The following is a 21535-nucleotide window of genomic DNA, read 5'->3' as shown; positions in this document are numbered from 1 at the left end:
CGCTAGAACTACCGCTTCAAGCATTTCAAATAGCAATGTTTTCATCACATTGCACCCTTTCCCCTTTCATGCCCAAACTAATATCTGTGTAGCTTTTTTAACAGTTTTTAAAACTTTTTTACAGCCACTCTCAAGCACTGGAGCCAGGAAAAGGCCGTGTATGTGCAACCAGTGGCAAAAAACATCAATTGAATATTGGATGAGAAGATACAAGGCGATGTAAAATCAGCACAGAAAAGTGGGCAATGAGGCCACGAAGTATGAAGTGATCGCAATGATGAAAAACCACAAACGACGCAAGATGGAGGGAGGCAACAGCATCGGGCAGTCTTGTGTTGTTGCCTCGCTCCATCTTGTGCCTTTTACGGTTTTTTATGATTACAATATGCCTTGCCGACTGGCCTGCATGCAGCCTTACCCTCCACAGTCAAGAAGTGATGAACCATGAGGCAAATAAACAGTCAAATCTGAAGAGTACCTATTCCTGCCCTGTCCTGCTCCTGAGGAACACGGAATGCATAAATATGCCTCAAAGCAGCAAGTGGCATTCAGTGAGGTGTGTTTGCTTGGCAAAATTCAAAATGGTCAGAGCTAACAAGTGTTTTTGGGACAGCCTATATTCCTCGAACTCAGCACAAAAAAAAACTAGCACAGTAGAATGAACAAAAATACCTGAGGCACAACACTGTCTTTGGAATTTTTCTACTGATCTTGTTTTTCATGCAGATTTGGAGATATATGAGCTGGTTCCATTGCCTGCTGCTGTGCCCAGCAGCAGCTGGGCCCAACTGCTTTTGGGACCAACTGTTCCTGGTCCCAACTGTTGCTGGTCCCAGTTCTATTGGTTCCAACTGTGTTGGGATTCTGCTAAAAAAACAGCAGTGTTGGGTCCAGCAGACTCCCAACTAGAAATTTTCACCCTGGATTGTAACTCTGTAAACAGTGAAAAGGTGCGAAAGCGGCGAGGGAATGAAATTACGAATGGAGTCGACATGTTTTTGCGAATCTCGCGTGCTGAACACCGTTGCGCAAAGTACACCCTCCCACTTTTTTAACCTGAACGCACGAGCGTCGACTGCCCAGTGCAGGGGTGCCGAGGCGAAGCATAGCGGAAATAGGGAGAGGGAACGAGCATGCGCGCTGATCATGTCGCTGTAGCTAGCGTCGTCTGCGTGGCTGTTCTGCTTCGTGCGAAGCAACCCCTGCGAAGCAAGTTTTGTGGCAGAGTTCAGCGATTTTGTTACGTGTTCTATCTGCTGTGTGTTTGTGTCGTGTCCGGTCGCTGTGTTGAATGCAGCGAAAGACGCACACGGTACTTTAAGACTGTCGTGTCCGGTCGCTGTGTTGAATGCAGCGAAAGACGCACACGGTACTTTAAGACTTCGTTTATTTAAAGCCGATGAGGGTGCGACCAGCGTCGACCGAGGCAGGAGCCGAACTGGCCGCCCGAAGAAAGGAGGGAGCGGAGAAGCGTCCACGGGAGGGAGTGGATTCCCAAAACAGGAGGAGGATGCGGGGGCGCACCATGGGGGGGCATCAGGCGACAGCGTGCGACGAGGGGCAAGTGGTCGTTAGGAGGAGGACGCGAGTGGTCGTTAGGAGGAGGATGCGAGTGGTCGTTAGGAGGAGGATGCGAGTGGTCGTTAGGAGGAGGATGCGGGGGCGCACACACACAAAAGCAATAAGGGGACACAACACTTCCTTCCCCCTTAGAAAGTTGCCTGGTATCGTGCAGGGGGTCGGCGCTCACGCGTGGAGGCGCGCTGGCTTTGTGCGCTCGGGGGAGAAACACTTGTAGGCTGGCTGTTGTTCGCTGTGTCTCCTAGGTCTGTCCTGGGCGAAGTCTCTTCTTCCGGGAAGAGGTGCCAGGCTATGTGGGAAGATGGTGCACGTGTTCTCTCCGCTGGCGGACAGCTCTCAGACGGCGTCGTAAATCTACGCAGCTGGTTGAGATGTCGGCATGCTACTGTGCCATGTATGTTGACGAGCCAAGAGCGCAGGCTTATGCGTCTGACAATTGTAGCTTCCTCCCAGCGTGGCTTTTTCAGAAACTGTCGGGCGAGGACGCGCTGCCCCTCATTAAGCGTGCCGCAGCGCGGAATTGCTTTTTCTTCCCGGAACGTCTCTGCCTTTGGCTCGGGGAGGATGGCTGTGAGCTGGGTTCGCATTTCACGCTCGAACATCATTTTCGAGGGGGTCTCGCCTGTTGTGCTCTGAACCGTCGTGTGCTGCTTGAAGAGAAAGCGCGCAAGGCGGCGCTGCAGCGAGCCTGTCTGATCTCTTTCAAGGGCGCGTTTTAGCTCGGCTACGTAGCGCTCGGCTTGTCCGTTTGTCGCTGGGTGGTAGGGGGCCGATGTAACTGATGAGATCCCGTTGTCGCGATAAAACTTGAGGATCTCCGCAGACACAAACGGTGTTCCGTTGTCCGACACTACCTTGCGCGGCAGGCCGAACGTTGCAAATAGTGATCGGAGGTTGTCAATGACTGCTGCCAAAGTCGTCTGTCCCATTTGCCTTATCTCAAGCCACTTTGTGTAGGCATCTACGACCACAAGGAAAGTGCAGCCCTCAATTGGTCCTGCAAAATCAATGTGCAGTGTGTGCCATGGTGTGTCTGGCTTTTCCCATTCTGGGACAGGAGCTTTCGGCGGGGCGCTCCGGCTGCTCTGGCAAGGCTTGCATTCTCGCACCACTGTTTCGATGTCGTTGTCAATGCCAGGCCACCACATGTAGCTTCTGGCACACTTTTTCATTGCAACGATGCCCCGATGTCCGGCGTGGATGAGAGACATAGCTTGTGCGCGTAGTTCTCTCGGCATCACAACTCGGGACCCAAATATGATGCAGCCGCGATGGGTGCTCAACTCTGTAGCTCGCCTGCGGTAAGCGTCGAAGTTGTCCCCTTTGAGTTTATGCACGTTGCCTTGTTGAACAGCTGTGTAAACTAGCCGGAGAGCTGCGCACTTCTGCGTAGATGCTGCAACTGTGCCTGCTGTAAGCGGAGGTTCTGGCAGTGCTTCGAACATCAGAACGTCTCCTGGTGGAAATGGTTCGTCAACAGTTGCGTCTAGTGGCAGACGGCTTAGCGCATCGGCGTTTTGATGTTTACTCCCATTGCGGTAGACCAGAGCGTAGTCGTACGCTGAGAGTTTGATGCACCAACGTGTCATTCGCGGAGACAAAGTTGGTGGCATAGGCCTTTGTGGTCCCAGAATGCCCAATAGCGGTCGGTGATCGGTTATAAAGGTCACCTTCCGGCCGGCAATGTACTGGTGAAAATGTGTCGCCGCGTAGACGATGGCTAGCCCTTCTTTGTCAAGTTGCGCGTAGTTGCGTTCTGCTTGCGACAACGTACGTGAGGCGAAGGCGATGGGAGCTTCCCTTCCTTGCTCGTCAGTCTGCGATAGAACCGCGCCGACTCCGTACGGTGATGCGTCGCAAGCCAAAAGCAGAGGCTTCCTTTCGTCGTAGTGGCGGAGGACTGTACATCTTCGAATCAGGTCTTTCAGGGCATCGAATGACTGCTGATGGCGTGGCGACCATGTCCATGTCACATCTTTCCGAAGGAGTTGGTATAAGTCGTTGGCCACGGTAGCTCTTTGTTCCAAGAACCGGTCGTAGAACGTCAAGAGTCCGAGAAAAGCCTGTAGCTCCTGCTTGTTTGTTGGAGCTCGTGCTTCTGTGATCGCTCGCACTTTGTCCTCGGTAGGGTGAATGCCTTCCGCATCAATTCGGTGTCCCAGAAATTGCACCTCTGGCACCGCAAAACAGCACTTCGATTTGCTTATGCACAAATTAGCGTTTGCTAGCCTTTCGAGAACGAGCTCTAGGCGCACTGCATGCTCTTCAGTGGAAGTGCCACTGATGATGACATCGTCAAGGTAGACACAAACTCCTGGGATGCCCTGAAGCACTGTCTCCATGAATTTTTGAAATATGGCCGGGGCTGCAGCTACGCCAAAAGGCAGTCGCTTGACTTTGTACAAGCCTTTCAGTGTGTTAATTGCCAATAATTCAGCAGTTGACTCGCTCACCTTCAGCTGCTGATACGCCTGGGTGAGGTCCAATGTGCTGAAGATTCTTGCGCCACGTAGTACACTGAATACTTCTTCAGGTGTCGGTAGCGGGTAAGAGGACGCTTTAGTCGCAAGATTGACGGTGCTCCGGTAGTCTCCGCAGAGGCGTATGGTTCCGTTCTTCTTGCGAACTACGACAAGTGGTGTGGCCCATTCTGAATGCTGCGTCGGCTCGATGACACCTTGCTGCTCCAGTTTGTCCAACTCTTTTTCAACTGAATCTCGGAGAGCAAACGGCACCGGCCTGGCCTTCAGAAATTTGGGTTGCGCGTTGTCCAACAACTCCAGTGTGACCGGGGGCCCTTCGTTTCCTGGAATCTCTTCCGAGAATACTCTTTCGTATTTCTCTTGCAGTTGCTCAACCATGTTCTGGCTCGGCGTCTGGTGTATGCCGCATATCATCACGCCTAGTGGAGAAAACCAGTTTCTCCCTAGAAGGCTTGATCCTGTGCCCTTCACAACAAGCAGAGGTAGCGTATGGGTCTGGCCGTTGTAGTTAACCTGCACGTTGGCAAAGCCCAATAGTGGCAGATTCTGTCCTGACCACGTTCGCAGGTGCGTGTCGTCTTGTTGCAGGGCGGGTGCGTCAGATGGCCATGAAGTTCGGAACGTGTCCTCACTGATCAGAGTACAGGCTGCGCCGGAGTCCACCTCGAACTTAATCAGCTGGTGATGTACGCTTACTTCTGTAAAAATCTTCGGTCGCGTGCCGAGATTCATGGTGTTCAGGTCGTACAACACAGATGGTGTTGCTGATGTTGTTCCATGGAGATCAGATAGCGGCGTATTCTCTGAGGCGTTGACGCTGTGATTAGGCTGGGAAGGTGACTTTATCTTGGCAAGTCTCCGTTTCGTAATGCATGCTCTTTCGATATGCCCTCGCTTGTGGCAAAAATTACACGTGGCTGACTGGAATCGACATCCCTGGGGGTTGTGTTGGTCGTCACACCGCCAGCAGCGTTGTGCCTTTTTGACCGATTTTACAACAACAGAAGGCTTGCGCACCTGGTTGCTTGTCTGGTGTACCGGCTCGGTGTTCCGGCGAATCCCTCTCTGCTGGTGACCGGCGCTCTCCGCTCGAACGGCGATGTCGTAAGCTTTGCTGAATGTGAGGTCCTTCTCAGCGAACAGGCGCTGCTGCAGTGACTCGTCACTCAGTCCGCACACAAATCTGTCGCGTAACATCACGTCCAAGGGAAGCATGGTGGTGTTAGCAGAAGAAGCTGCGTCTCCCTCCTGCCCGGTAGCTGTTGTCGACAGCGTTCCAAAATTGCAGTCGGCAGCGAGCTTCTTGAGCGCGGCTACGTAGGCGCTCACAGTTTCTCCTCCCAGTTGATCTCGTCGTTGGAAGCGAGCCCGGCTGTAGACCTCGGATGGCCTTGGGTCGTAGTGCTTTTGCAGCGCTTTTACGATGTCGTCGTAAGACACTGCCGCTGGTGTGCTTGGCTGAATAAGGGCGCAGACAGTATCGTAGGTCTGCTCCCCGCACAGCGTCAGCAGGTTGGCCCTCTTCAAGGCTGGGTCTGTGATGTTGTTAGCTTCAAAGTAGAACTGAAGGCGTCCAACCCACGATGACCACGATGAGCCGTTGAACTCTGGTATCTGATTGGGAAACCCTCGCGTAGCCATGGCTTGTCAATAGCGTTGCGTAGCGCGGGTCGAATCCACTTTCTCGTCGCCACTGTCGTGTCCGGTCGCTGTGTTGAATGCAGCGAAAGACGCACACGGTACTTTAAGACTTCGTTTATTTAAAGCCGATGAGGGTGCGACCAGCGTCGACCGAGGCAGGAGCCGAACTGGCCGCCCGAAGAAAGGAGGGAGCGGAGAAGCGTCCACGGGAGGGAGTGGCTTCCCAAAACAGGAGGAGGATGCGGGGGCGCACCATGGGGGGGCATCTGGCGACAGCGTGCGACGAGGGGCAAGTGGTCGTTAGGAGGAGGACGCGAGTGGTCGTTAGGAGGAGGATGCGAGTGGTCGTTAGGAGGAGGATGCGGGGGCGCACACACACAAAAGCAATAAGGGGACACAACAGTTTGTCACTCCGGGCTGCTGGAAACGCGTAGCATTCCAAGCATGACTCCAGGCACTGGCTGCATTTGCCGGCAGCGCCTCGAAAGCATTTGCTTTAGCGAAATTAACGCGGCTCTAGCGAGGATCCCCTTCAGTCACTTTTTTGTATGTAACGATTGCAACTGGTTTCTTGGGCATGCTAGGCTGTCCCCAAACGTATGCTCTTTTCAGAATCACCCGCGCTATAGGCAGCGGTTAAAAACAATTAGTCTCAGCTTCTTGGGGCGCCGATGCTTAACAGCCGATGATGGGAAGGGGTTGCTTCGCACTAATCAGAATAGCCTAGCAGACGACCCTTAGTCCAGCAGCACGATTTGTGGGCGTGCCGCTGCCCTCGCTCGCTTTCTCCTCTCCTTCTTCCGGCGCCGCAGCGCCGGGCAGTCGACGCTCGCGCGTTCAGGTTAAAAAAGTGGGAGGGTGTACAATACACATACCCTACTACACGGCAGATACCAATCAACTTTTGTCAAGCATTTCTACATTCCACAACATTTTTGTCTACCTTCTAAAACCTCGGTGGACAGCAGAGTACGCGTTTTGTTCGAGAAAAATATTTCGTATACGAACGGCCACAACATGGGCTACGAACCACAAGTACACAAAGTGTTAGGAGCACTGAGAAATACTCGGGTGCAACGTATGGTTAAGAAGCATAGAAAATTAAACTATCGGCGCAACAGTTCTTGGTTTTCAAGCTCTTTAGAGTTTAGAAAGGCCGACGCGTTGCCTTTTTTTTCCGGTTTTCAAAAGCGCAATCCTGTGTTGTCAATGCACGAATGAAATGTGCGTCTCCACGAGCGCAGATAACGGAGTCTTTCACACGTATACATACATACGTACAAGAGTCAGGTTTTTGAGCTTTTCATGTGTTATCTTTTTTTTTCACCAGTCTTGAAAACTACAGTCCCGTACTTGCTGCGCGGTAACAGTCGTCTTCGCCGTTCGCCCACTTTCAAAAAAGTATACATTTTAACCTTACGCCGACAAATGGCACCAAAAAGAAGTTACATATTGTCGGGGGGGGGGGGGGGGGGCATACAAAAACGTGACGTCCCGAGAAACTCAGCACGAAACCAAGCAAAACTAACCGCTAGGCACAGCGCGTCGGGCCACAGGCCGTGCGCAGGTTTTTTTTTCTACGCATTGACCGGCGAAGATGCATCATGCACCATCATTCCTCCCGTCGCTCCCGCCCACGGCGTAGCATGACACAGCGTGCGCGCGCCCTTCACAACTGCGCCGGCGTACTAAGCTAGAGTGCTTGAAATGCAGCGTAATTTTGCATAAAGTGCTTAAAATGTAGCGTACTTTTGCAAAAACAAAACATTCCTTCCTTGACTTTGTCACAAACTGCAATGCCGTGATCAACAGCCGGCAGGCCACAGAGCGAGCGCGCCGCTTCACTAACTGCAGACAGGCACCGGCGGCCGGCGCGGCCGCCTAAATTGCTTGCAATGCAGGGTACTTCCACAAATAAACATTTCTCACCTTGCCGCCGTCATAAACAGGGGGAGTTCTGCGTCGAAGGGCAAGAGAGACGAAAAAAATTGCGGCCTGCCCGCACGAACGAATACGCCGCACGCTTTCACGCGCACAAAACTGCCCCCACGATGCTCCGTCGTCTGCTGCTCGGATGGGTCTGCCGCCGCGCCGGCCGCCAGCGCGCGCGTTTAAAGACTGGGCCTCTTCGATTAACCGCGCTTGTGCAGCCCGCTGTTGGCCCGCAAGTTCGTCTCTGACAGGAAAACGCATCATGGTCACGTGGGCTGGCAGCCACCGGCGTGCCGGTACCAGGCGGCCGGCAATCACGGCGGCAAGCAAGTCGCGGATCACGGAGGGCAGGTGCTCTCTCTCTATTCGCGTTCTGCGTCTCATTGGCCGCATTTGTTTTTCCAGTCCCGGACTACTTGCTGACAGGTCTCGGCTTCCGCTCTGGCAGGAATCAACGTCATGGTCACATGACCTACTTGCCATAGGCTGCTTTCGAACTCGGCGCCAGAGCCGGGCTCCCCCTCGGTTACCGTACAAGGACGCTGTCATCTGCTAGCAGACCACGCAAGCCACGGCCACCACGACGCCGAAGCAACGCCGTGTGCTCGATCATGATACTGAGTCGATTTAAAGACTGTACTGCCAGCTTAGCGTAGGTGCATTACAGAACTCAGCTTCGGAGGTAAGCTCGCCGCTACTGCTTGCGGCGAAGTTCGCACAAAGTAGCCGAACTCGTTGCGGATCGGCAGATAGACGAAAGCCTTCGCAAAAATGTTAACAAGCTCTATAGCCGCTCCAGTATACGAGTGGTTCACCTGCGATGCTTTCAGGTAAGCGTACAGACAGCATGTCGCAAAACAAGCGAACGAGAACCTCTTGACGACACGAGCAAACAATACGCGCTCGCAGCTTCGAACGTGCGTCCCTGTGCGGTGGATTTCAAGAAAATAAACGAAGAAGCATGAACAAAAAGTATTGCGATGGCTCATAGAGCAGCTACGGAGCTCATATGAAGGATTAACGCATGATATCGACCTCCAGGAACACGAAAAATACTCAAAATGCACACGGAGTCTAACTCAATATGGCTGCCAGCGCGGCGCGCAGCTATCGTCTGCTGCCTTCTCAGCAGCCCCAAGCAGGCCGCGGACTGCCATAGGCTAAAAACGAACGCGTTACTATGGCGATGCAGGCAGGTAGGCGGAGCTTTCGGGCTGCCCGAGAATAACAAATACCGGACTCGAGTCCGCAAGTAGTCCCGGACAGTCCGGGACTGAAAAACAAATGCGCCCATTGCTACGCACGCGTACGGTAGAAATAGGCTGCTTGGTATCCCAAACAACGACTTGTACTGAGGGCTACGTGCCGCAGACTGCAGAACATGCAGCTGATCAAGCTCGCACTCGTATACATCGGCAACGATAACGCGAGCGTGTGCCTTCGGTGCACTGTGTAAGTTTCAAGAAATCCTCAAAAGCATGCGATGAGCAATCTCGCAATCTAACGTGTTTCAGTCGACACCACATAGGACGGAAAAACAGCCCGTGCGTTATCAAACGACAAGCCGTACTCTCGGATTATTGCGTGTTTGCTTACTACGCACCGACGATCGACCCTGGTGGACTCTGCTGTGGTCGTTGCGATTTCTACGCTCGTAACCTGCTTCCTGTAAGCTGTAAGCAGAAAAGAATCGGGATACGTTCGTTCAACTGTAGTCTGTCGGCCGCCGGCTTTTGCTGCGGGCAAGGGACGCATAATCTCGCCAAAAGCGCATATCAGCTTCTTGAACGTCCACCTAGAACAAGCGGGTGCATTGTATAAATTTAGCTGCGTATCGTTTCTGTAATAATGCAGCTTTATAGCAGAGAACTGGCACTGGAATGAAAGGCGCTACAATAAATTCCTGCGTGTCGGCGCCTCACGATTCGCGTGTGTTTGAATGACGATCAGCGCTAGAGGTCATTTTCATATCTCTTTTTTTTTAAATGAGCCAAACGCGAGGAGGTGCATGCCTGCGGTGCTTCTCACATATTTTGAGCATATGTGGCAGAAGGCCCGAGCATGAAGCTGTATAACAGTTGGCGACGACAGAATCGTGGTCGGCGCGACAATTTTGTGCGGCACATATATGCCCGCAGAGATGTCTCGAGCAATGTGCTCGTGATGGCTTTTAATAAAGGACATGTTTCAGTCAAGCGTTTTTCAAAGCATATCCACTTCTGCACTGCGCCAAACGCAATGAAGACCATACGCTCCCGTATCGCGCTCAACCAACACTTCGTAAAACACGTTCAGCACATGCATATATGCGCGCGTCTGAACGCGTACTCGGAACTGGAATCCGGCTGCTCTGGTGAAAGGCCTCGAACACCATTGCAATATCCGCCGAGCGCACGAAATTAACAGCCGAAATATTTTGTGAATCAGAAGTATGCGATCGTAGTATGAAGCGAGCAATTGTGCTTGCGAGGTGGTGAGACGATCGAAATATGATCGCGCATACGCACGCAAAACATATCAATAAACAGCGAGAACTACCGCAAAAGGTGCCACTGCAGGCGACACAGTCGATATGCACCGTGGCCTAGTCGAAACAAGCGCCTGCATCGCGCAAAACATCGCATGAAGAACCGCGGTCCTTCTAGTGCTTATAAAAAGGGGCGCGCGAGCTTCCCGCTACCATACACCTCTCTGTCGTCTGCTAGCTGCCCGAGCGCTGCCAGCACAAAATCGTCCTGGCGAGTCTGGCCGCCGGCTGGCAGCCCGAAACCGCCCAGCCAGAGAAATACGAACGCGTTCCGGGCAGCCACCCGAAGTGGGCGGAGCAACCCGACAAAATCGAGCGCGCTCGGGCAGCCCGCAGGCAGGAGAGGCCGTCACGTGAAACAAGCTCGGCGTCATCTTACTCCGGCGGGCTTCTGTTTGCATTTCGCCGCCGCGCCGATTGCGCCCGCGTTTCAAAGCCAACGAAGGAGCGTGCTACCACAAGGGCGCAGGCCCCCGCGCGAGTGGCGCTTGGCTGCTTGCCGGTTTAGGGTGCCCTATGCTGGTGTTCGTCAGCGGAAAAGTTAATAAAGCGGAAATACCCGTGTCAGACAGGCGGCTACTTCCAGTTACTGCTTCTTACTGCGTCGTATTCGTGCCGTCTCCAACTGCTCGGCCCTGGTCACAAACGCCATAAGACCCTCCTCCCCCCCTGGCAACGCCTGTCTCCGGGAATCTGAAGGCTGCTTTCGACGCAACTAGTATGCTTGCTTGTTTAGCTCAGCGCTAGAAATTTGCCTTCACCGAGAGAGGTGAAGGTCAATAAGCTCCACTGTACGCTCCACTTTTTTGTACTTGGTGAAATACTAGCTTGTAGTGTGACTGCATAGTAGCACACTTTACTTGTGATCGACAATATAGGCAATGAAAGCGATCTGTTGTACGTAATGAATGCATCAAATTATTTTTCTTCAACATAACCACAGGCCCTTTTGCTGGGCTAGTTGGTGTGACGTTATGTTCAGGAAAGTAAAAACAGCATAAATTTTACACAAATCACACAGAAAGTGGACAGGACGGGCGCTGTCCGTCTTTCTGTGTGGTTTGTGTAAAATTTAGCGCTGTTTTTACTTTCCTGAACACAATAACCACCACAAGCATCAATGAAATTCAGCGCACATGCGGATCCTCATTTCACCACGTACTTTTTACGACAAATAACACTATCACAGGACATGGGCACAATAAACACATGTGAGAAAATGCCTCCAAATTCAGTTAGAGCTTCGCCTTTTTCGCACTTCTTGACCATGACATCAGCTAGAAAAGCAATTGCAAACCTGCTACAGGAAACCGGTCTAAACATAGCGCGTGACCAAAAGCACAGAATTGGCCACGATATTGATACATGTATTCGAAGAGACAGAAGTAGTGCATGCACTAGAAGAGAAAGAAGTTAGTTGGCTCTCGCTCGCGCGCTCGGACCACTGAGGGACCGCCGCAGTTTTTCGTACTCCGGTGTTCGATTTCGCGTTGCACGCTACAATATGAACGAATACACTTGAGCCCGGCACGTCACAGAGGCAAATAGCTCGCTAGACTCTTCAAACGGGCACGTAACAAAGTTTCTGTATACTAAGAGCAAAGCGAGCGCAGCTGCTTCCTTTACAATAGCGCTCTCCGCCCATGTCATGGCCCCCGCCGCTCAAACAAACGCAATCGTCGAAAAACGAGAATGACAGTTATACCGACGCCAGTGACAATCGCTGGAGCGTTGCAAGAGCACGCATAGGTAGCAACGAGGTTTCACTTCCGATGTAAACGGAAGCGCGAATGGCACACACACACACTGCACGTACAGGACGCAAAACGTCCGCACAATGCGCCGACGACCGCTCTAGCGCACGCCGTATTGAATCACTGGTGAACGAACAGCGCGAATGCAGCGGCGGTCTCCCGACGGCTCCGAGCAGTGACGCAGTAGACGAAATGCCCGTGCGATCGTGGTCGCCGAGCACGTTGAAATCAATGCACGCAACAACGAGAGTTTTGCAGCGAATTCCACCTGAGATATAAGTGAACGGCGCCAACGTCAGCCTGTGAGCACGATCAAAAACAAACTCGAGCAGTTGAGGAAAGCACGCACCTCAAATGCTACGCCGCGGCCGTCTGCTATCGCCCGGTTTGTAAACAGCAACTACGACGCCGTTGCTAAGCTGCCGGAGTAAGATGGCCTCCCAATCGAGAAAAAACCACGTGATTTCCTCCACACTTTTCTCCCAGGGCATGGTGTAAGCACCGTGTCCCAGGCTGCTGTGTGGAAAGGGCCTCTCCTGTTTTTTTCCTTCCTCCATGCCCGCAGGCAAACCGCGGGCTGCCAGAGGCGGATAATCGAAGAAGCCCACTGGTGGCGCCATCCCCTAGGCGGCAGAGTATCTATTGGAGGAGGAGGATTGCGGGTCATTTCCTGGGGCCAGATTTCGCCGAGTGTCCGCTATTTGCTAATTACCAATATCTTACTTTATGACTTACTTGCAGCTGCTTAAGCGACAGTTCAAGTAGACACCCAGAGCATGTTGTTTTACTGACTGATTGCATAGCCAAGGCCAAGGCCAAGCCCAGCCAACCCTGTGGCCCGTCACGACTTTTACGCACGTAGTTCCCGTTTCTCTTTCGCTTGCGCGGTCGCGGTTGTCGTCTGCTGCGGCGCCAGCGCGGCGGCGCGGGAGGCGCGGCCGCAATGCGTCACGTACACAAAACTTTTCTCAAGTACCTTACTTTCTAATACTTCTTATTATTTAAAATTCAATGCAAAAGGCGGGAGGGCTGTCAAAAATCTCAGTCTCGCAACCACGGTTTTTCTCCCACACTTGCAACCCTGCTTGAAACTTGAATACAGTTCACAATATTGACCAAAGGTGGCAGGACATTCAGTAAAACCCGCAGTTTGGTTCACTTACACTGACGTTTTTTTTTTTTAAAACTGGAAAACAGAGTTGGCGGAGGCGCTCGAGGCCAACGTTTTTAGATCCCTTTGCTCGAGGCGCTGTACGGACATTTTTGGTTTTGATTTTACAGGGTCGGCTACTAATTGGCTATGAGGCCGCCGCAGTGGATGGCTCCAGATGATTTCGAACATCCGGCCGGAGATCATTAAGGTGCATGGACATCGCACAGTACACAGGCGAAAGCTTTAGCCTACAAAAAAATTCAAGGTATAAAAGAACAAATTAACGAAAATTTTCTCAATGAAAACTTTAATTACAAAAACAACAAAAATGCAAAAGTAAAAGCATGACCAATAAAAGAAACCGTAACTAGCTGCGTGCATGCATGCATGCGGGGCGTTGCCCCTTTCCCCCTTTTGCGTGGAGTAGTGCAATGTGCTCTTAGTGCTTTGTGCCTCCAAGCTTTCCGCAGACAGTCATATGATTTCTCCATTAAAAAAATGGCTGTGGCTCAACTTGGTTAAGCCGGGAAATCGCGAAAGCAATACCCATGGCTACGCCCTCGCTCACATGATAGTCGTGCTGTTGTGGTGCTTGTGTGAAACTTGTTGTATACCTTGGTGCTGCTGTGGTGATCACTTGGCTATTCTATGTACAACTAGTAGCGAAACTATAATCGCTGCGCTGTGAGGATATACTTGGTTGCTGGTGTTGTTAATGCAGACTGTAGAACTGCTGCTCCTGCACTGGCTACAACGGCATGCTTGGCACTCATGGTAAGTGTCCTGGTAAATCCAAGTTGAAAGGCGAAAGCCTGAGTGCTGCATTCTGCTACGCGATTGTTCACTGCACATTTTGTTGGTACATTAATTAACTGCCAATTCATGACGCTTAAGCTTCGCCTTTAGGAGTGGAACGCGACAGCGTGTTGTAGCGCTGCTACGGAGTCCAAAGTACGCCACCACCTGTTCGGCGCTGTGCGTTGCCCTTCGAACGCAACGCTTTTTGAGGAAAGGAAATGGTCTGTAATTCTCTGTCATCTCGGTGTACACCTGAGCTGCACCGTACAGGAAGGGAGGAAGTGTGAGTGAAAGAAGAAAGAGGGGCCGTAATGAACAAAATGAAAATTGTATTTGAGGAAAGGGAATTACTCATTAACTGTCTCACATATCTCAGTAGACACTAGTCGAAAATTGTATTTGAGGATAGGAAGTTGCGCAGTAACTGTCTCACATATTTCGGTGGACACCCGTCAAATTTCACGCGCGGTGACGTCACGACAACTTGGGTCAATCTGAAACGCGGACAAATACGCCTTGCTCGTCGGTGAATTGGTTTTTGAGGAAAGGAAATGTATCTGTCTCTCATATCTCGGTGGACACCTAAACCTCGCCGTAACGGGAAGGGAGGAAGATGGGAGTGAACGAAGACAGCATATTCACTAGACGCACCTTTGTTCATTCGAAACCATCGAGCTGGCATGGCGGAGTATACTTCCAGACGCGATAGCGGACGGTCGCAGAATCATGGGCTCCCACGGAGCGGCGATAGCGGCCGTTGGCGGCCGCGGAAACAGGTTTGCCAGCGACGCTGATAAGGACTACGAGATCGTTCTGCCTACCCTGCCCACCGGACATGTTTTAAACACGGTTTTTCTGCACGGTGACGTGCGTGTGCGACCCTACCGGGTCGAAGACTTCAGAGACGCCCTCGCAAACGTTGGTGCGCTCCCCGACGTCGTGGCGTTGGGGGCGTACCAGAGAAACCACGTGTGGGCGGTGACCTTCAGCAGCGCGGACGCCGCAAAGAAACTGGCCGCCATGAAGGAGCTGGAAGTCAAGGGACGCCGCTGCATCGTCTTCGACCCAGAAGACCACCAGGTGAAGCTGCGCCTGCACTGGGAGCTACACGGCGTCGTCGACGAGGGCATCCGGACAGCTTTCGCGGCGTTCGGCAACGTGACCGAGGTCACCCGGGAGCGTTGGCGCTTCGCCGGCATGAAGAAGGGGTCCACCACGAGGACCGTGCTGCTAAAGATGAAGCCTGGCATGAAGGTGGACGACCTGCCCCACCAGGTTCGTATCGCTGGCGAGTTGGCTCTAGTGGTGGTGCCCGGTCGGCCGATGCAGTGCCTGCGCTGCGGCGGCACGGGGCACGTGCGCCGTGATTGCAAGGTGCCCAGGTGCTCGAAGTGCCGACGCTATGGACACTCCGAGGCTGACTGCGTGCGCACCTACGCGTCGGCTACCAGGCGTGTAGCGGCGAGCGACACCGCAGAGCTCATGGACGTCGTCGAAGCGGAGGAAGCAGCCAGCGGCATCGACGACACGGGCAAAACGGCGGGGGTTGAGCCTGCTGTTTCGAGCAGCAACACCGACGCTGCTGGCGCACAGGAGAGCGGGTCGCGAACTACAGACCCATCTTCGACGCCTGTGGAGACGCCCGAAGTTGGAGCAAGCCCGCCAGCGCACGTGGACGCAGAAACAAAGGCGGCCAGCGATAACCACAACGAGAAGGTCCACGCCCGCATGAACACCGGCGTGACTACCCCTGCTAAGCGTCCGCACGCCGAGACCAAGGCCGAAGGGGAAAAGGCAGCAGAGCCCAGCGTCGAGGAACCGCCTGCAAAGACGCCGCAAGCACGACGGGCCAGTCGGCGGCCGCGGCCAAAGGTTCCGGCTTAGAAGTGTGGCGGCGACAAGGCGCCTCCTGACCAGGAGCACGTGAGCAGTGAGGAAGAGACCGGGAGCATGGTGCGACGTTTCACGTCTAGATATTTTGCTGTTGTTAGCCATGCAATGGGCTAATCTAGTGAAGCAGCGCAACGGCACAAGGCCAAGGGAAGAAGAGGACAAACACAGCGCTGAACTGACAACAAATGTTTATTCCGGATGCAATCAGCCTATATATACTTCAGCACCTTCGAAAAAACAACAAAAGAAAGAGAGAGGAGCGGAAGGTTTCATCCCAGTCACTATGCGCATGCAGCTGTATCGCGTGTACATCGGTCATATGACATCAGATAATTGTGCTCTTTCAACGAAATGGCTACGGAAGCGGTGCTGATACAATTCTCACCCAGCTTCATGATTTCAGATGCCTCGATTATCTCTCTAGTAAGTTTATCTCTGTGTTTGATAACTACATGGCTGTTTTTGAATTTCGGAAAACAGGAACAATCACGACAGTGAATACCTATGTGGCGGGCCGCATTCTTAACGTTGTTTCCATGCTCTCTAAATCTTTCATTTAGACAACAGCCCGTTTGGCCGATGTATGAAGCACCACACGTCAACGGGACTGAATACACCACGTTATCTTGGCATGGCACGTACTTCGTCCTGTGGTTTTTCTTGCAGTCATGACCAGATTCTGATCTTTTATCCTGGCCATTCACCCTCGCACACAAGCCACTGAGTCTGACAGGCGCTGAAAAAACATCAAATCCAGCCTTTTTACCTATTCTCTTCAGATTGTGGGACACGACATGGACATAGGATATAATTGACAGATTTCTTTGTTTAGAAAGACGGGCAGCGTTGCCCCCCTTTAGCCTTAGCTTCACTAGATATGTCAGACCAACTCGCCCACCAGTTCATGTTATGCAATGGGCACATCGGCTGGTTGTATTCTGTTTGTTAAGAAGTTGCCGGGGCTAGTGGTACACGGTCATCATTCGTGCTTGTCGGGTCGATACGTGTCGATAGATTTTTCGCTGTACAACACTGACTGGCGCATTGTTTGCCTGTACGCACCTAATGCTGTTGATGGCCGAGCCGCGTTTTTTAAAAGTGTCGAAGAACGGCTTCGCACGGACAGAAAGCTCATTGTTATGGGCGATTACAACTGTGTCCTTAGTGCGCGCGACAGGTCAAGCGTCCGAAGTTTCCGAGATAAGAGCACTCAAGTGTTGTTACGAATGATTGTTAACTGCAACCTCGAGGATGTGACCGAGTGTCTTGAAGGAGCGCGTGCTGTAAAGTACACACGATTGGAGGGCTCAAGCCACGCACGGCTAGACTGCATTTATGCATCCGCGGATACTGTACCTAAATGCAATAGTTATGTAGTACTGCAATAGCAAAAATAGAACTAAGTAGCAACATGAGGATTTGGCAGCAGTGGGAGCTCACTAAAGAAACTTTAAAATTAAAAGCCATAGAAAGAGCCACCTGTATACATCATGAGGAAAAAAAAAGGAAATGGAGCTAAAGGCACTGCTTCAGAAGATGATAAAACAGGAATGCCGAGCGCCTGGTAAATGGATAGAAGACATAAGAAAAACCAAACAAAAGCTAGAGCTTATCGAAGAAGATCGTTATCGGGGAGCATTGGTGAGGGCAAGGGCAGAAGACATGGCTGCAGGGGAAGCGCCAACGAAACGAGCGCTTGGTTTAGAAAAGGCCCGGGCGGAAAGAAATCACATTAACGAAATAGAATGGGGAGGTGTTTTAAAAACGGACATCGACCACATCAAAGCAGCTTTTTTTCGAGCATTACCAGGCGCTCTTCGCATAGATACATCCGGTAGATGCTATCACATTTAAGGAGGCGTTTCTAGCCGACATGCCGCGTCTGGACGACGAAACTAAAGAAAGATTAGAGCAGGAGATAACTCAAGGGGAAGTTGCGCAAGCAATAGACAGTTTGAACCCAGGTAAGTCGCCTGGACCCGACGGGTTCAGCGCGGCATTCAACAAAGAATTTAAACTTGTAATTTCCCCGATCTTGAAGGTTATCTTTAATGAAGCCTTTAAAATAAAAGCACTGCCTTTATCCTATGGTTCGTCCCATACTGTGCTGATTCCCAAAACGGACGACATAGACAGATTACGATTGGTAACAGCATACCGACCAATAGCACTCACGAACGTCGAGTACAAAATTTACATGAAGGTTCTGGCGCGAAGGTTGCAGACCGTGATTCATTACTTAGTTGGTCCGCATCAGACCTGCGGGATTAAAGGGCGGTCTATTTTTACAAATATTCACGTTGCGCGCAGTGTCTTAGAATGCTGTGATGACACTAGTGGCCAGGTGGCAAATTCTCCAGATCGATTTAGAAAAGGCATTTGACTGCGTCGCCCACGAACTTTTGTTTGTAGTATTGGGCCATGTTAATGTTGGTTCTGTTATTCGCGAGGATGGGGCCCTGGCGTACCGGAACGGGACGACGAGATTGATCGTTAACAATAGTCTGGGGGCCCCCATTAGCGTGCAGCGTTTGGTGCGCCAGGGCTGTCCCCTCAGCCCCCTTTTATTTTGTATTTATGTGGAGACCCTTTGTTCAAAGATACTGAAAAACAGGAGTATAAACGGATTGAGTTTGCAAGCAGCTGAAGTTAAGCACTTAGCGTACGCTGATGACATTGCAGTGTTTGCCGTGGACGAGGGAGGCATAAGCGAGGCAGTTAAATGTGTACGCGATTTCAGCAAGCTACGGGAAGCGGGGTTAACTGGTCGAAGTGCCTCGGGCTGTGGCATGGCGGGTGGGCGTCTACGCCTGAACGGTTCGCCAGTGTGCCTTGGACGACGACACCAGATAAGTACTTGGGCGTTCCGCTCGATGCGTACCGTGACAGCGAACAGTATTGGACAGGGCAGGTCAAAGAGATACGGGAGAAAGCGGATAAGTGGAAAGGGACGACGTTTTCAATTTTTGCCAGAGCCACTATTTGCAACCTGTTCTTCATCAGCAGGCTCTGGTACGTCATGCAGGTGTTGCACTGTTCACGGTTAAGCATTCAAAAGCTGCACAGAATTTTCGCCGTCTTCATCTGGTCGTCTGACTGGGAGCGCTGCAGCCGGACCAACCTGTTCAGACGGGTACAGGAAGTTGGGCTGGGACTGGGCCATTTGTTTCTTCGACAGCTGGTGAATCGTTTCTTGTTGTTTCGGGACACAAGAGACCTGTTTTTGCGCACCGTATGCCAAGTTAGGCTGCGGCGCCTGCTGCCGGAGTACGCAGTCGGAACTGCTGAGGTTTACAGTAGGGTCAGCGGTTTTTACCGGGAAATCGTTGCCAGTGTAAGGTTGCTTTCCGCGCGGTTTTCGAATGACTTTCTGTCCACTGTGAAACGAAAGAAACTGTACCGTGCTTTGTGCGATGTAGTTTTTCCCGTGCCCTTGTACAGGGTCTTGTACAGAGGAGGCCCAGGCAAAGATGTTTTAAAGAGAGTGAAAAAAATGCAGGTGCCGCCAGGAACAAAAACCTTCTTTTTTAAGCTGCACACCGGAACCTTACCGGTTAAAACATTTTTAGAGGGAAAGGAGTTCTTTTTACCCTGGGGATCTCACTGTTTGATTTGCAGGAAGCCGGAAACAATAGACCATGTTTTTTACACACTTGGGAAGGGGTTTATTTTTGGGATATGTTGCAGCGAACCTTAAAGAAAGAATTTCCGCTAGACCCGTGCGGCATTCGGTACTTATCTGTTGAAAATGAGGATGGGGTGCCTTTTGACTTAATGTTGACAGGCCTCCACTGTATATGGCGCTCCAGAATGGCAGGCTACCATTGTGACCGAGACGCAAGACCTGCCACGATTTACTTTCGCGAAAATATGGACATGTTTCTGGCCATTCAAAGGGCAGCTGCGGACCCTCTGGAGTGGCTCAAACTAGAGCCGCTCTGTACATTGCCTGAATTTTAATTAGACGAAGCCAGATTCATGCTGGATGACCACGAGTCGTATGTACATAGCGTTTATTGTGTTGTTGATTGTTTGTTTTGTCCAATTTTCTTTGCAAAATCCAAGCAATAAAGAAAAAAAAGCTGGCATGGCGGAGTGGTAGCGTGCTCGACTCACACTCCAGAGACCGGGGTTCGATTCCCAAGCTCGGCAAATTTCTTACTGGTTTTTATTTATTTATCTGGTCTCACTAGAAAGGTTTGACTAATTGGTTAAGTAGGGAATTAATTAAACTCAGTCAAACTTACTTGGAGCATTACTAAACGATCCCTTTAATTGGTTGCATGGTTAGTAGCCAAAGTACAATTGGCCCCGTTTGAAATTCGCGCACTGTGACGTCACGACCGTTTCGACCAATTGAAAAGCGGGACATTTCTGTCGACAGCTCCTGCTTACAACGATGAGGCATTAAAGGCTTCCGCCTTAAAAGCGCGCTTCGATCGCGGAGGCCACGCCGTGGTGGCACCGCCGCGGCTTGCGACGGCGCGAGTCGGTCGCCCTTCTCTTCGGCGTGACGTCACAAAGCACCTGTTGCGCTCCTAGCGGAGAGCGCAGCCGTTAGGCGCCGGTGGTGGTGACACCGCCACGCCAAAAGCTGAAAGTGCCAGTAGTAAAGCTTTCGCTTTAAAAGATTGTTATGCGAAGCATATTACAAAAGGTAACCCAAGCCCTTCGTGACGGTTACACGCCGTGCACACCACGTGACACAATGACGTCACGACAGGTGAGAGACGGGGCTCCAACTCGTGCCGTCGCTGTGGTTGCACGCCGTGCAGACCACGTGGTATGGTGACGTCACACCACGTGACACAATGACGTCACGACAGATGAGAGACGGGGCTCCAACTTGTGCCGTCGCTGCGGTTGCACGCCGTGCAGACCACGTGGTATGTTGACGTCACACCACGTGACACAATGACTTCACGACAGATGAGAGACGGGGCTCCAACTTGTGCCGTTGCTGCGGTTGCACGCCGTGCAGACCACGTGGTATGGTGACGTCACACCACGTGACACAATGACGTCACGACAGATGAGAGACCGTGCTCCAACTTGTGCCGTCGCTGCGGTTGCACGCCGTGTGAATCACGTGGTATGGTGACGTCACACTCCCGCGCATTTCGAACGCGCGTTCACACTCGGTGTAGGTGAAACGCTCGCTCCACCGGGCAGGCGGCTTCCGTGGCAATCCAGGCGCTCACCCAACGCGCGTCTCGGGGTTAGTCGGCGTCCCGCTGTAGCCATGCCGTTGTCTTCCCCCACGACGAAGGCTTCTAGTGGTTGCATTAAAATGACCAAGTATTCAACCAAGGAAAGCCATGTATTACGAAGCCTAGCCATCAATATGCTTCGCATCTGACTAGGCTTAACCTTAGCTAAGCCTCAGCCATTTTTTTTTTCATGTAGACATGGAATGACTCATACGATGACGATCTGCGAAAAGTGGCTCGCAAGACGGTTCAAAAGCGCGTCTCTTGCCCAAACCCGATCAACCGTGAAGAAGGTATCCAAAAGCGTCGGCTTTGTAATCAATCTGTGGTTCCAGTCGGGTTCGGTTATTATCTGGATAATGCGTAGCGCTTAGCTGAGCAGAGATGTATATATATGTGCGACATTGAGGAGGCATATATCATGCGTTGTGTGGCAAGTTTGGTCGGCCACGAGTAGCCAGACACTGCACATCCCATGCTCGTGGTTCGTGTATGTGCAGAAGATGTACAACATCATGGCATATGCTACATACCATGCATGTCTGCCATAAAGTGACACATAC

The sequence above is a fragment of the Amblyomma mixtum genome, chromosome 9, assembly GCF_055824585.1.
Source record: "Amblyomma mixtum isolate Tamu chromosome 9, ASM5582458v1, whole genome shotgun sequence".
NCBI lineage: Eukaryota > Metazoa > Arthropoda > Arachnida > Ixodida > Ixodidae > Amblyomma > Amblyomma mixtum.
The sequence above is the reverse complement of the archived record's forward strand: the minus strand, read 5'-3'. Positions refer to the sequence as shown.